At 39.9% G+C, this 14,493-nt stretch overlaps 1 protein-coding gene across 4 annotated transcripts in view; it reads right to left on the bottom strand.

Moving 5' to 3' along the window:
* barr (barren) overlaps positions 1-14,493 on the bottom strand; it is a 363,219-nt gene that overhangs the window by 57,845 nt on the left and 290,881 nt on the right. The window lies entirely within an intron of this gene.

Here is a 14,493-nt window from a genome sequence, read left to right on the forward strand (position 1 = left end):
TTCTGGTCCATTCAGGTGCACAGGAAAGATGACCCTGCACCTCTAACTTGCTGCCTATACAGGATGCTGCAGCTGCTAGACTTCTGGACCATTAAGTAATGGATTATAATGCCACTGCTTAATCAGGCTGTAAGAACCTTGAAAGAATAAAATGTTGGAGACAATTAGGCAGGGTTGAGTCAATGAGGGCCTGACATATCATCTATCCTCCTTTCACCCTCGCCAAGAGAGGGGACAGTCAGTTGAGTAGCTAACTGGCACTCTCACCAATCCAGCTTGTACATGTATTGGCACTCTGGCTGTAATTTACAAGAGGAAGAAAGAGAGGAGAGGAGAACTAGTTTTTTCTAACCCCTCTTGCCAGCCGAATACCTTAGATAAGGTGCTACCTGTCACAAAAGGGAGATGAGCTAGTCACCCAACCACATAAGCAACCAACACCAGTCCAAGGAGGTGTTTCCAAGGCCAGTGGGCAACATTCAGCAGATAAAACAAATATGCTGATGATAAAAAATGACCACCTCTGCACATGAAATACCTGATGATTCGACAGGTTCCAACTGAGGGAAAGGAATGGGGCAATGCCCCTACCATCATGAACTCGCCCTTCACACTGGATGAATTACATGTCTGCAGATCAACTCACAGAATTAAAGAGACCTAGAGTTCTCAAACACCAGTTCTTTGACTCTAATAGAACTAACTGAAGAAAAACTGACACTCAAGACCAAGGTGTCATGATCTCATCAAACGTGTAATACCCAAAATGAACACAGCAGTGTTCCACACATCAATACTGAAAGTCCAGTAGGCAGGTAGCTGAAAAGGTCTTGAACCTACATGACCGACAGTTCAGAGGCCCAGTGAAATTTGGGACAATTCCAAATGGGTCTCCAACCTCCTAAGTGCCACAGATGCGAGAGCCCAGATTGATTATATGTTAGTTTTATAAGTTAGTCATTATTTTATTTTTATTTTCTGCATTGGTGAAGTGATAGGGCATTACAAAATGTATAAAAAGAAAGCACGTTTAATTTTATAAGATGTTTTTATAGCAAAGCATTCTTTATGTTTAAAAAGTATGTTATTGTTGTGACGTCACAGGAAGTGACGTCATAAGACGAAAATGGTGGGAGGGAGAAAAATGTAAACAAACGCGGGCGGGAGAGTTGAACAAATGGTGGCAGGGTAGAGAGAGCTCTCTGAAGGTTAGGTCGATAAAAGTCTCTTTTGTGGTTTTTGTTGTCGTAAGCTGGATTGCATAGTGAAAAGATGAAAAGATGAAAGATGAAAGATTTTATAATTAGGTATGAAAAGGCAGAGTCGGAGTGTGGTAGGGCACTAGGGAAAAGCATGCTTGAAGGGGAAGCAAAAGGTTTTCATGTACTAGAACAATCGAATCTCACAGAAGATAAAAAACAAATGGTATTAGCAGCTTGTGGTCAAGAAAAGTTGGAATATAAAACAGTGTCAAAAATAATGAAAAGAATATTTGAGGGATTAGGGAATAGAGAGGAGGGGGAATGGTTGGGATCAGAAGGTTGTGCAAATTTTGGGAAAGGGTGGAAAAACCAAAGATATCGGGGAAAGGTGAATTGTGGTAGAGGTGGAAGAAATCCTTTAAATAGAGAAGGGAAAGTAACACTGTGTGCTATATGCAAATCGGAATGGCACTGGGCTAGAGATTGTCCTCAGAATTTTCAAAATAAGAAGAAATCAGAAACTGAACAAGAGGAAGAAAAAGTTTATATAGGAGAAGTTAGCAAAATAGAGGAAGAATCCTGGGAAGAGGCTGATGCAATTTTAGACACAGGATGTAAGTCAACAGTATGTGGGGAATTGTGACTAGCACACATTGTTGTGGGTTTGAATCAGGAAGAGTTGAGGAGAATGGATGATACTAAGTAAGAGTCTAATAAAGTATTTAATTTCAGTGAGTCATCATACAAGTCGAAAGGAGTAATGTAGATATCAGTGATATTGAAAAACAAAAAGTTTTATTTGAAGACAGAAATTTTGCAGGGTGATGTACCATGGTTAATAGGTAAAAAAAAAACCATGAGTAAAATGGGGATGACCATAAATTTAAAAGAGAATTGTGTTAAAATAGAAGTATTAGGGGAAATGAAGGTAAAGTTAAGAGAAGACAGACAGGGCCATTTAAGAATACCAATTTTGAGGAGGAAGGTAGAAGAATTATTATTATTGGAGGGTTGGAAGGGAAAGAGTCTAAGGGAAATTAAAGGTGCAATGATGACATTACATCTACAATTTGGCCACGGAAGTGGAGATAAAATATGGAAGCTAACAGAAGAAGCACAGTGGAGTGATGGTTTGAGAGAGAAGGAAAAAGAGGAAATAAAAAAGTTACTAACAGACTTAATCGCTAGTTGTGAGGTATGTAAAAGATATAAAAACCCAGGTAAACCAGTAGTGGGATTTTCTTGGAGCATTTAATGAAGTTGTAGTAATGGATGTGGGAGAGACAGAAGAAAGTTCTTAGTAATGGTAGATACGGCAACAAGGTATTGTCAGGCTCTTTGGATAAAGGACAAGAAACCAGAAACTATTATAAAGACACTTTTTGATGGGTGGTTTGCTATATTTGGGGCCACCTTCTAAAATATTATCAGACAACAGGGGAGAATTTCAAAATGAAAAAGTAAGGAGGATGGCAGAAAGATGGAATATTAATGTATTAGCCACAGCATCAGAATCTCCATGGAGGAATGGATTGTGTGAAAAGACAGTAGGCATAATCAAAGAAAGCTTAAGAAAGATGAAAGATAATGAGGAAGTGGATTGGTCCATAGCATTAAGATGGGTAGTGAGTGCTACTAACCAAGTAGTATTTGGGAAAAACCCTTCTTTGCCTAATTTAATGGGGAAGAAAGTTCAAGTCCTGCAAGCAGAGAGAAAGGTATGGAAGAAAGCATAGTAAGGGATACACTGAATGCAATGCATAAGGCCAGAGAAGTGTTTATCAAAAATGGGTCTTGTAATAAAATAAGAATTGCTCTAAACAAAAATGTCGGAGAACATAAATCTGAAGAAGCAGTAGTGGGAGACGAGGTATTCTATAAGAGAGAAAATGAAAATTAATGGAGAGGACCTGCTCAGATAGTGGGAGTATCAGGTAAAACAGTAGTGGTTAAACATGGGGATTCTCTAAGAGAAGTAGCAAGAATACATGTTACTAGGATTCAAAGACTATCACCAGAAAAAGAGAAGATACTTAAAATAGGCAAAACACACACTGTGAAGGATGAATCCCTTGCATCAAAGGAAGGGAATATAGATGGGCAGGAAGGAAAGGAGATGATAATTGGCTGGAGAAGGAATGCTGATATAGAAGAGACTATAGAAAGAGATTTGGCAGAGGAAACACTGGAAGATGAAGGGAAAGTGAGGTAATAGAAGATGAGTTAATAGAAGAGATACCCAAATTCAGAAAGGGAAATGGAGTTAGAGCTATAAACAAAAATACAGGACAAGTAGAAGAGTGGACTATATTGAGTCTTGCAGGGAAAAGATCAAGCAAATCTTGGGCTGATTTGTACAATGTAGAAGACTCACAGTCAGGTGACAAGGGATGGGTTAACTTAAGCGATTATAGTCATGTAGAAAAAATTGAAGATGAAGAAGAGGTTTTGCTAGGATTCAAAAATAGAAGTGTAATTGAAGCTAAAGAAAAAGAACTACAAAGTTGGAGAGAAAACAAGGTATATGAGGAGGTAAATGACACTGGACGAAAACCTATACTGTATCTACAAGATGGATAGTAACTGAAAAGGTAAAAGAGGGGAGGGGGGAAAGGATATGTAAAGCAAGATTGGTAGCTAGAGGTTTTGAAGAAGAAATGGCTGAATGGGAAAAAGATGCTCATACATGCAATGTTGAAATTTTAAAATTTTGTTTGACAGTAATAAAACTGAAAGACTGGAATTGTTATACATTAGATGTAAAAACTGCATATCTACAAGGTGATGAAATGCAACGAGAGATATATTTAAAACCACCTAGTGAAGATGGTTGGAGTGGATTATGGAAATTGAAGAAAACTGTTTATGGGCTCAAGGATGCAGCAAAGACATGGTATTGTAAGGTGGTAAATGCGGTGGAGGAGCTTAAAGGCGAGCGGAGTAGATTAGAACCTAATATATTCTTTTGGAAGAAAGACAATAATTGAACAGTATTTTATGTACACATGTAGATGATTTTTGCTATGGAGGAATTGAAGGATTTTTAAAGGAAACAATTGGGAAATTGAAAGGGAAATTGCAAGTAGGAGAACAAAAAAGTAAAAGTTTTAAGTATATAGGAGTAATAGAAGAACATAAGGAAAATGGAATTTGTCTTAATCAGTGGCAGTATATAAATCTTATAAGAGAACCAGAAACCAGAAGATTTACCGGTAATAGAGTATTAGGACAAAAGGAGTTAACAGAATATAGATCAGTGGTAGGACAGTTGAATTGGGTATTGCTACATACCATGCCAGAAATATCATATGATGTTAGTGAATTAAGTAAAGCTTTTAAAGAAGGAACGACTCAAGATAAGAGAAAGCTGATTAAAATAGTGAGAAAAACTAAGAGCATAATGGGAGAAGTGATAATAAGTGAGTTAAAAGAAGAAAAGATTTATTGGGAAGCCTATGCAGATGCTTCATTCGGGAATATTGAAGATGGTCATACTCAATTAGGTTATGTGATATCATTGACAGATGGTAAGAGGAGAAGTCCCATATGGTGGAAATCCAGAAAATCCAGAAGAGTAGCAAAGTCCACCATTGAAGCAGAAGCTCTGAGTGTTGGGGAGGTCAAGAAGGATTGATATATTTCAAACATTTGTGGGAAGAGATAGTAGGAGGGAGAAAATTGGAAGCACTGGTGAAAACTGATAGTAAAACCCTAATGACTGCAATAAAATCAAGTACTGGAGTAAGTAGTAAGAGATTAAAAATTGATATTGCAGCAATAAGAGAAACAATAGAATCTGGAGAAATAAGTGAGGTGAGATGGATAAAAGGAAAGCATCAAATAGATGATGTATTGACCAAAGCCGGAGTTTCTTGGGAAAGCATTAGGAATTATGTAGAGGGTAAAGAATTGGAGCCTAATGGAGATTTGAGGGGATTAGGATAAGAAAAGGCTGGAGGGGAGGGAGAAGGAGATAAATGTGATTATATGTTCGCTTTATAATTTAGTCATTTTATCTTTATTTTCTGCATTGGTGAAGTGATATGGGCATTACAAAATGTATAAAAAGAAAGCAGGTCATTATTCTATTTTTATTTTCTGCATTGGTGAAGTGATATGGGCGTTACAAAATGTATAAAAAGAAAGCACGTTTAATTTTATAAGACGTTTTTATAGCAAAGCAATCCTTTTGTTTAAAAAGTATGTTATTGTTGTGATGTCATAGGAAGTGGCGTCATAGGACGAAAATGGCGGGAGGGAGAAAAATGTAAACAAACGCAGGCAGGAGAGTTGAACAAATGGTGGCAGGGTAGAGAGAGCTCTCTGAAGGTTAGGTCGATAAAAGTTGTGTTATAAGTCTCTTTTGTGGTTTTTGTTGTCGTAAGCTGGATTGCATAGTGAAAAAAGAACAACGTGAACAGGTGAGTGGATCACATAATAGAATCATTTAAGGACAGGTTAGGCTAGCAAAATTTTCACAGATGACTTGCCTGCACCTACAATGATGTTATTGCTAATGAAAAACAGTCTTTGAATTCAGATCTATGCCAGATGACCCTTGTAAAACTTGTAGAGGCTATAAGTCAGAACTCCTAAGGATGACAGTACCACCTCCTGGGGCCTGAATCGCTGAGAGAAAGACTGTTTAGAGCTACACCTGAGAATAATGGTTCTCCCCTGAAAAGCTGAGATCCATTTCTGGAATCTAACCTTGGCCTAGGGCTAATCCAAGCCTTCAAATACCAGATCTGAAGCTTCTTATAGTGAAGATGAGCTAGAAAACACCACTACCTACTGATGAGTAGCTCTAACCTGAAAGATACCTTGTCTCCAACAACAAAATTGGAGACGATCCTTGTCTGGTACATATCTCCTCATTGAATGAAAGTATTCCGAAACTCCTATATAGACTGAGAAAGAACCTCCTCGATGGAAGAGACAGATATCCTCCAAGTGTGAAGTCCCAGAACTCTCACACAAGGAGATACCCAGCTTATGAGCAGCTGAATTCAATGGTGAACCAAAGAGGAAAAGTCTCGGGACCTTGGATAACAAAGCTAGCAGATCTGGATATTACTTGGCATAGGGACATAGGAACCACCAAAATCCACCTGGGAAATGAAGAATCAGCCTGCCATTGATTACCTACTACAAAGGCAGAATGGCAAAAAGACATAGTTCGAGGTTGTCCTCCATAAAAGAAAGCCTTCCTCCTTGCTTACCAGTCCAAACATGAAGAGTAAAATACTTCTAGTGCCTCCTGTTATGCTGAAAATCAGCCAAGAGTAAGCTCAGGTTTAAACCTGGGAATCTTAAACAAATTCCTCACCATAAGGTGCCTAGGAACCGATAAGTCTCTTACCTGTTCCCATTGGTTGAGCTGGTTTATGAGCCCAAAAGGTATCTTGACATCTGCTCTAATATGAGATTTACCAACAACCCCCCCCCCACCCCCAGAGTGGTGCCCAGGTGTGTGGCCCACCCCTGAGTGAAAGTGCCTAGTCACACCTCCAACTGAGGTTTCATGGTGTCGACATTGTTAAGTAAACTGTCTTGGGTACAACAGAACACTTGTGCGCAACCTCCGAGTTTTCTGATGCAAAAATTCTGTGTAAAGACTCTTGCTGCTGCCATAAGCCAGCATACCCAGGTGCTCACTCTCTACTTGATAAGGATTAGTACTCTTATAGTGTACTGCCACTAAACTTGAGAAAGAAGGTTGTCCTGTGGCAACAAAAGGAAGCAAGTTCACGAGGCTAACAAAACCCAAACCCTTCCAGAGAGAACACAGTAAATAAGAAACAGTAGACGATGACACTACTGTATTATGGACTAGTATGATTTTGGGGGAAAAGGCGATCAATAACCCTGAATGAAACCTCCCCTGAGAGTAAAGTGTAGGTGCTTCTGAATGGACCAATGGCTGCATGTATCTAAGAAAATACCCATCCTTGAAGCCCCTTGAAAGAGTTTGTTCTCCACTGACTTCTAGTATGCTAATCCTAAGCATTGCACACAATCCAACTGAAGGTGAGGTCCCACTGCAAGCCAGGAACAAAGTAAGGAAATGAACCAGAAGAGAGTATGAGGTATCAGAACTTGAAAGGAGAGAAGTAGGTATCCTTCCCATAGCGTATCTACTCCCCAAGCCACCAAGAAAAGTCAGTCATGGAGAAACAAACGGCAGTCAAGGGCAAAGAATGCTACCTTCTCATTCTCCCCTCTTCCTTCTTTCCTTTACCATTTTCCTGAACATAGAAAAAGTGGTAAAAGTCAGACAAAACTCCTCAAAGGAGTAGTCTGGGATACTCAATGGGAAGAAGTCCAAAACTCACAATCCTGATGAAGAGAAGGCCAACTGAACCCTAAAGTCCAACCACTGTGCTTATAAGCCATGGAACCTAAAGGATACTGCCTGGGAAAGAGGTGCTGTTACTCACCTGCACCAACTTCCCACAGCCTGTACTTCATTCCAAAAGGAGTGAAGTAGAATTAATTGATTAATTGAGAGTTATCTGGCGTCACAACTACCAGGGTCACCGACGCCGAATACTAAGTGTGATCTTTTCATTTTTATAGTATGTTATAAAAATTAAAATTAAAATTCTGCTAAAAAGAACTACATATAAATTTTATTAAAAGGAAAAACAAAAGAAAACTAGCTAAAATAAATAAATAAATATATAAAATTCTGCTAAAAAGAACTATTAATAGATTTGATCAGATAAACAGTATAACTTTAGAAAAAAAAAAATATATATATATATATATACTAAGACAGCACAGCTGTCAAATATATTTGAGAAGACCAGCTTCTTTGATAAAAGAGATAACATTATTAATACACATACTTTCTCCCAACAGTTTTGCCATATTATAATTACCACCTGCTTCACTGCTATTTGATAAAAATGATTCCTAAGTTCCACCAGACTGGGACACTCAACCAGCAAATGCCTAACAGTCAGTGGAACCAAGCAATCGTCACAGAAGGGCTCATTCTCCCCATTCATCATAAAGCCGTGAGTTAAACGTGTATGGCCAATACGTAATCTACACAATACAACCTCCCACTTCCTTGGCATTAGGTCATATTTCCAAGGGTGTGTCAGACTAGTGATTTCTTTCATTTTATTGGGGCCTACTCTGTCCCATTGAAGTGCCCATAATTGCTGGATGGATTTCCATATAATATGGAATGCATCACGATATGGAACAGGACATTTTCTGGGTATCGGAATTTGTGCTGCTGATTTGGCTAGCTGGTCTGCCTTTTCATTTCCTGATATGTTCACATGGGCAGGAACCCAACAAAAGAAACAATGCTTCCTCTACAATGGTGCAAGAAGATCCACTGCAAGATCTTCAACACTAAGGGATGATCAGTATTGAAGACTTCCAGGGACTCTAAGGCACTTTTAGAGTCACAAAATATTGTGTAGCCAGACACTGGGAGTATTGCAATATGTTCCAGTGCTACTAAGATGCCATACAGCTCAGCTGTAAAGTTTGAAGCAACTAAAGGGAGCGCACCTCTTCGGTTAAAAGATTCACTAAAAACTCCATAACCAACGCCAGCATTGGATTTGGAACCATCGGTAAATATAAATCTTGTATTCATATGCTCTGAAGCATGCTCTAAAAATATTGCCCTCATTTCCTCATCAGATTTATCCTCTTTGCTCCACTGAAGTACCTGCAGAATTTCACAGCAGGTACCTTCCAGACAGGAGTAATGGGATACACACAAGGAAGTACGGGATTTTTCCAATATTTGTATCCTCTAAAATCTTTTTAATTCTATAGCTAAAAGGAGTAGGATACCTTGGATGATTTTCATAAAAACTGTTAAAAATATTTCTGTTTGCCACAGCAAAAGCCAGAGATTTGGGAAGTCTTTGCACTCTAAACCAGTATCGAAGCAATGATGACTGACGATAGAGTTCAAGGGGCATGCATGACTAGCAAACTAGATATTGGTGATGAACGAAAAGCTCCTGTGGCTATACGAATACCTGAATGATGAACAGAATCTAAAATTTTTAAGTTAGATGAAGAGGCTGAAGAATATACTTCACAACCGTATGACAGCTTTGATAAAATTAAGGTTTTATGAAGCTTTAGTACAGTAGACCCTTGACTCACGAACGCATTGACCCACGTACAACTCGATCCCCGACCAAAATTATAGGTAAAATTTCACCCTTGACTTACGAACTAACTTTGAGACACGAACAAAAAAAAAATGCGGAAAATAAAAATTCTGTTTGGGTCATGAACTAATTTTGAGACATGAACATTTGAAAAATGCTGGAAATTTCTGGAAAATAACAATTCACTTTGTTTCACAAACTAATTTTTAGACACAAACATTTGAAAAATGCGCGAAATCGCCCAGCACACGTGAGAGCGTTTGAGTTGCCATGGGACCAGCCATCTTCCAGCCTCCCACGCACGGCGTCACCCACGCATCACTCTTTGTCTCATCTCATTGTGTACAAGACGTTCGTCAATTCGCTTAGCATTTTTTGCGCTAAAACTTGTGATTTTCTTCATAATGGGCCCTAAGAAAGTGAAGAGTGGTGGTGAAAGTAAGAAAGTGAAGAGTGATGGTGAGAAGAGGGTGCAGAGGAAGATAACCATTGAAATAAAGAAAGAAATTATAGAAAAGTTTGAACGTGGTGTTCGCGTGACCGATATCGCAAGTGAGTACAAGATGGCCAAGTCGACAATTTCGACAATTTTGAAAAACAAGGATGCCATTAAAGAAGCAAATGTTGCGAAGGGAGTGACAGTACTAACCAAGATGAGATCGCAAACCCTCGAAGAGACAGAAAAAATCATTTTGAAGTGGGTACATGAGAAACAGATGGCAGGTGATAGTGTAACGAGCCGATCATCTGCGAAAAAACTCGGCAAGTGTATCAGAGTTTGCTGAAGAAAACTCCTTCTACTAGTGCCACGCCAGATGATTTTAAGGCTAGTAAAGGGTGGTTTGATAACTTCAAGACGAGAACTGGCATTCACTCTGTAATTAGGCATGGCGAGGCTGCTAGCGCAGACAAGGCTGCTGCTGAGGCATTCGTGACCGAGTTTGCCGAGTTCGTGGAGGCCGAAGGATACGTCGCTCAACAGATTTTCAATTGTGATGAAAAGGGCCTCAACAAGACATTTATCACCCAAGAAGAGAAGGCGCTCCCAGGCCACAAGCCAATGAAGGACAGGCTTACGCTTTTGTTATGCTCAAACGTAAGTGGCGACTTGAAACCAAAGCCGCTACTTGTCTACCATTCAAATAACCCGCGTGCCTTTAAGCAGCACAACGTAAATAAGGCCAGACTGCCTGTAATGTGGAGGGCCAATACAAAAGCATGGGTGACACGGAGCTTGTTTATGGAGTGGATTGATGAAGTGTTTGCGCCGACCGTGAGTCAGTACCTAACAGAGAACAAGCTGCCCCTGCAGTGCCTTCTGATCATGGATAATGCCCCGCACACCCTTCTCGTACTTGGCTGACTGCAGTGAACATGACTTCATTCAGTTCAAGTTCCTTCCACCCAACACGACCTCTGTTCTCCAGCCCATGGACCAACAAGTCATTAGCAATTTTAAGAAATTATATCTGGCGCTCTTCTCCAGATGCTTCCGTGTAACTGAAGATACAAAATTAACCTTAAAAGAATTTTGGAAGAAGCACTTTAATGTTTTTCACTGCATAACCCTCATTGATAACGCATGGACTGAAGTTACGCATCGCACATTAAATTCTGCGTGGCGGAAACTTTGGCCCCAGTGCGTAACTGTCCGTGACTTTGAGGGCTTCGATGCAGAGATTGTGCAAGAAATTGTGTCCATGGGCAACAGTATGGGTCTACAAGTCAACGGCGAAGATGTTGAAGAATTGGTCGCTGAACATTCAGAAGATTTGACTGCATGGACGAACTTGTTCAACTCCACAACGAGCAGCAGGAGCAACTTGCTCGGAGCAATCAACTGACGAAGAGGAGGATGGGGAGGAAGTTACAGATGTCAGCAGTGATGTGATAAAAGCCGCATTGGAAAAGTGGAATGATGTCCAGTGCTTCCTTGAATTGTATCATCCGGACAAAATTGTTACGAACAGGATCGTGAATATGCTCAATGAAAATTTAATGAGCCATTTCAGAAGAGTTATGCAAGGAAGGAAAAGGCAACAGACATTGGATAAGTTTGTGATTAAAAGTTCACCAAAAAAACCTAGAAGAGTTGAATCTCTGGAACGAGATCTCCCCGACCTGGATGGGGGAGGGTCTCCTTCCACACAATAACCTCCTCCCCACCCACCACCCTCCTCTTCTCTTGTCCGTCAAGCCAGAAGTCTTGCCAGTCATAGTAAGTGTTCACTTTACAAACGTTTTTATAGTGTTAGTTTACCATTTTAAATTATATTATTAGATATATTAAGGTTTTTTACACTGACTTTTACATTATCTGTGTAAAATAAGGCATTATATACATAATATATATTGGTTCGTAGGGGTCGAGAACCAATTAATATTATTCCCATTAAACCTTATGGGGAGATTAGCTCCGAGTCACGAACAATTTCGAACACGACCAAGGTCTACGAACGGATTGTGTTCGTGAGTCAAGGGTCTACTGTATAAGATTTCTACTAGCTCCCCAACTGGTGTGAGACAGCACCTTCAAGATGTGTAGAGCTTCTAGGCACTTTGCTTTGATATGTTTGATATGGGGGACCCAAGTCATTCTGCTGTCAAAAACTAGGCATAAGAAGCGCGTTTGTTCTACACATGGGATTCTATGGCCATACAAATAGAGGTCTGGATCAGGATGTACTCCCTAATCCGGCAGAAGTGGACAGCAGTAGTCTTACTTACAGAGATTTTAAAACCCTGTTTCTCAGCCCAACTTGTTATTTTATTTATCGTTAATTGTAACTTTCTTTCGGCTACAGTCATCCGGGTGGCAGCAAAAGATATTGACAGGTCATCCACAAATAACGTCTTTAGGACCTCTTTTGGAATAACAGATGTAACACTGTTTATGGCTAGAGCAAAAAGTGTTACACTGAGAACACTGCCCTGGGGAACACCTTCTTCTTGGCACCTTTTCTCTGATAAAGTACTGCCAACTTTAACTTTAAAATACCTACGATGTAAAAATGATCTGACAAATAAAGGTAATTTTCCTCAGAGACCACTATTATGCATTGTCTTGAGAATTCCATGTCTCCAAGCAGTGTCATATGCCTTTTCTATATCAAAAACACTGCCACGTGGTGTTGTTTGGAGGCAAATGCTTCACAGACAGAGGTTTCAAGTTGCAGTAAGATATCCAGTGTGGAGTGCATTTTTGAAAGCCACACTGAGAAGGTGTTAAGATACTGTTGTGCTCTAAATACCACATCAGCCTTACATTTACCATTTTTTCCATTAATTTACACAAACAGCAAGTTAACGCAATGGGGCGGTAACTTGCTGCACAGAGAGGATCTTTTCCAGGCTTAAGAAATGGTAACATGGTTGCCAATTCCCATATGCTAGGTAGCTGCTTTCATCCCATATTCTATTGATAATGCTGATTATAAAAGTTTTGTGTTCCTTGAAATGTGTTTAAACATTTTATAAGGAATCTCATCGGGGCCAGGGGCAGTGTTCTTGCTCCTGGCTAAAGCAGAGTCAAATTCCCTTTCAGAAAAAGGCATATTGTAAGATTCACTTTTGTTTGATGAAAATCAAGTACCTGTTGTTCTTCCATCATTCTGAAATGATGTCCTGGGGAACTATCTGATTTTTCAGAGACTCGAGCAAAGTGTTCAGAAAATATATTACTAACTTCTGTGGCATCAGTGACATGATTATTATTTACTTTAAGGACTGGAGGAGGACTGGGTGTAAATTTACCCTGAATTTTTCTTATTTTCTTCCAAATGCTGCTGACTGGTGTTCTGCTGTTAATAGAGGATACATATCCTGCCCATGATTGTCTTCTGGCAGCTTTCATAGCTTTTGAAATCGTGCCCTACACTGTTTATAAGTGATGACATTATCCACAGTGCGATGTCTATGGCACCTGGTCAATGATGACCTTGTAGCTCGATGCAGCAGCCTTAATTCCTCTGACCACCATGGAACTGGCCGTCTCCTGAAAAGTCCTTTAGTTCGAGGAATTGAATGTAAGCCAGCAGTATGGAAAGTTCCATTGAGGAGATCGATGGCATCATCTACACTTGGGAAATCTTTGGCATCCCCTTCCAGCTCGCTCAAATCTTCGAATTTTTCCAATTTGCTTTCTCTAAGCACCATCGTGGTGATCTTGGGATAGGTGGATCATCATTGGTGCTGATTATAATTGGAGAATGGTCACTGGTATGCCAGTCATCACTTGTTCTCCAACTAAAATCAACACTGCAATTAGAGCTACAAATTGAAAGGTCAATGCAGGAGACAGTACCAGTCTGAATGTGATAATGGGTAGGTTCTCCAGTATTAAGAAGGCCTATATCTTCATTTTCTACGATAGATGCCATCATATTCCCTTTTGGTTTGATGTTACATCTCCCCACAATGGATGTCTGCTGTTGAAGTCACCAAGAAGAAGAAATGGCTCTGGTAGCTGCCACATTAAGGATATTAAGTCCTCTCGGGAGACATGACTATTGGGTGGAATGTAAAGGGAACATATGGTATACTGCCTTCTTAAATTAATCCGTACAGCCACAGCTTGAAGTGGAGTGTTTAGTTTTACTTTGTAGTGTGGAGTATCTCGACGGATGCAGATGAGGGATCCACCGTGATTTCCCACTTCCAAATCAAATTCAGTTCTGAAGTGAACATATTCCCTAGGACAAGGGGTATATTCACCTAGCATGGTCTCTTGCAAATATACCCCAACAGGGGAATGCTCATAGAGCAAAAGCTTCACTTCCTCATACTTTGCTCGGAGTCCCTGACAGTTCCACTGAATTATAGAAGTGAATTGAATTTATTTCTGTCTGGGACCATCAGTATGGTTCCTTTTTACAAGATTGGGAGGGTTCTTTTTTCTATTTGGGGAGGACAATTTAATGGGCAGTTTTGTTGGCTTCTTGGGGGGAATAACCACCTTGAAAGAGCCAACATCCTTTCCTTCAGTGTCTTTGACACTGAGCGGTTTTTTAGTTTCTTTTCTCTCTGTCTCAATCGAGACGGAGAGAGCAGAGGTGTTCTCTAAAGAGACCTCCTCAACTGTCTTGCTATTGCTGGCAGTAGCCAGCTCTGCCTTTAAAGAGGCAGAAGCACCAGCAAGG

This window comes from Macrobrachium rosenbergii, chromosome 58 (genome assembly GCF_040412425.1).
Source record: "Macrobrachium rosenbergii isolate ZJJX-2024 chromosome 58, ASM4041242v1, whole genome shotgun sequence".
In the NCBI taxonomy this organism is placed as follows: domain Eukaryota; kingdom Metazoa; phylum Arthropoda; class Malacostraca; order Decapoda; family Palaemonidae; genus Macrobrachium; species Macrobrachium rosenbergii.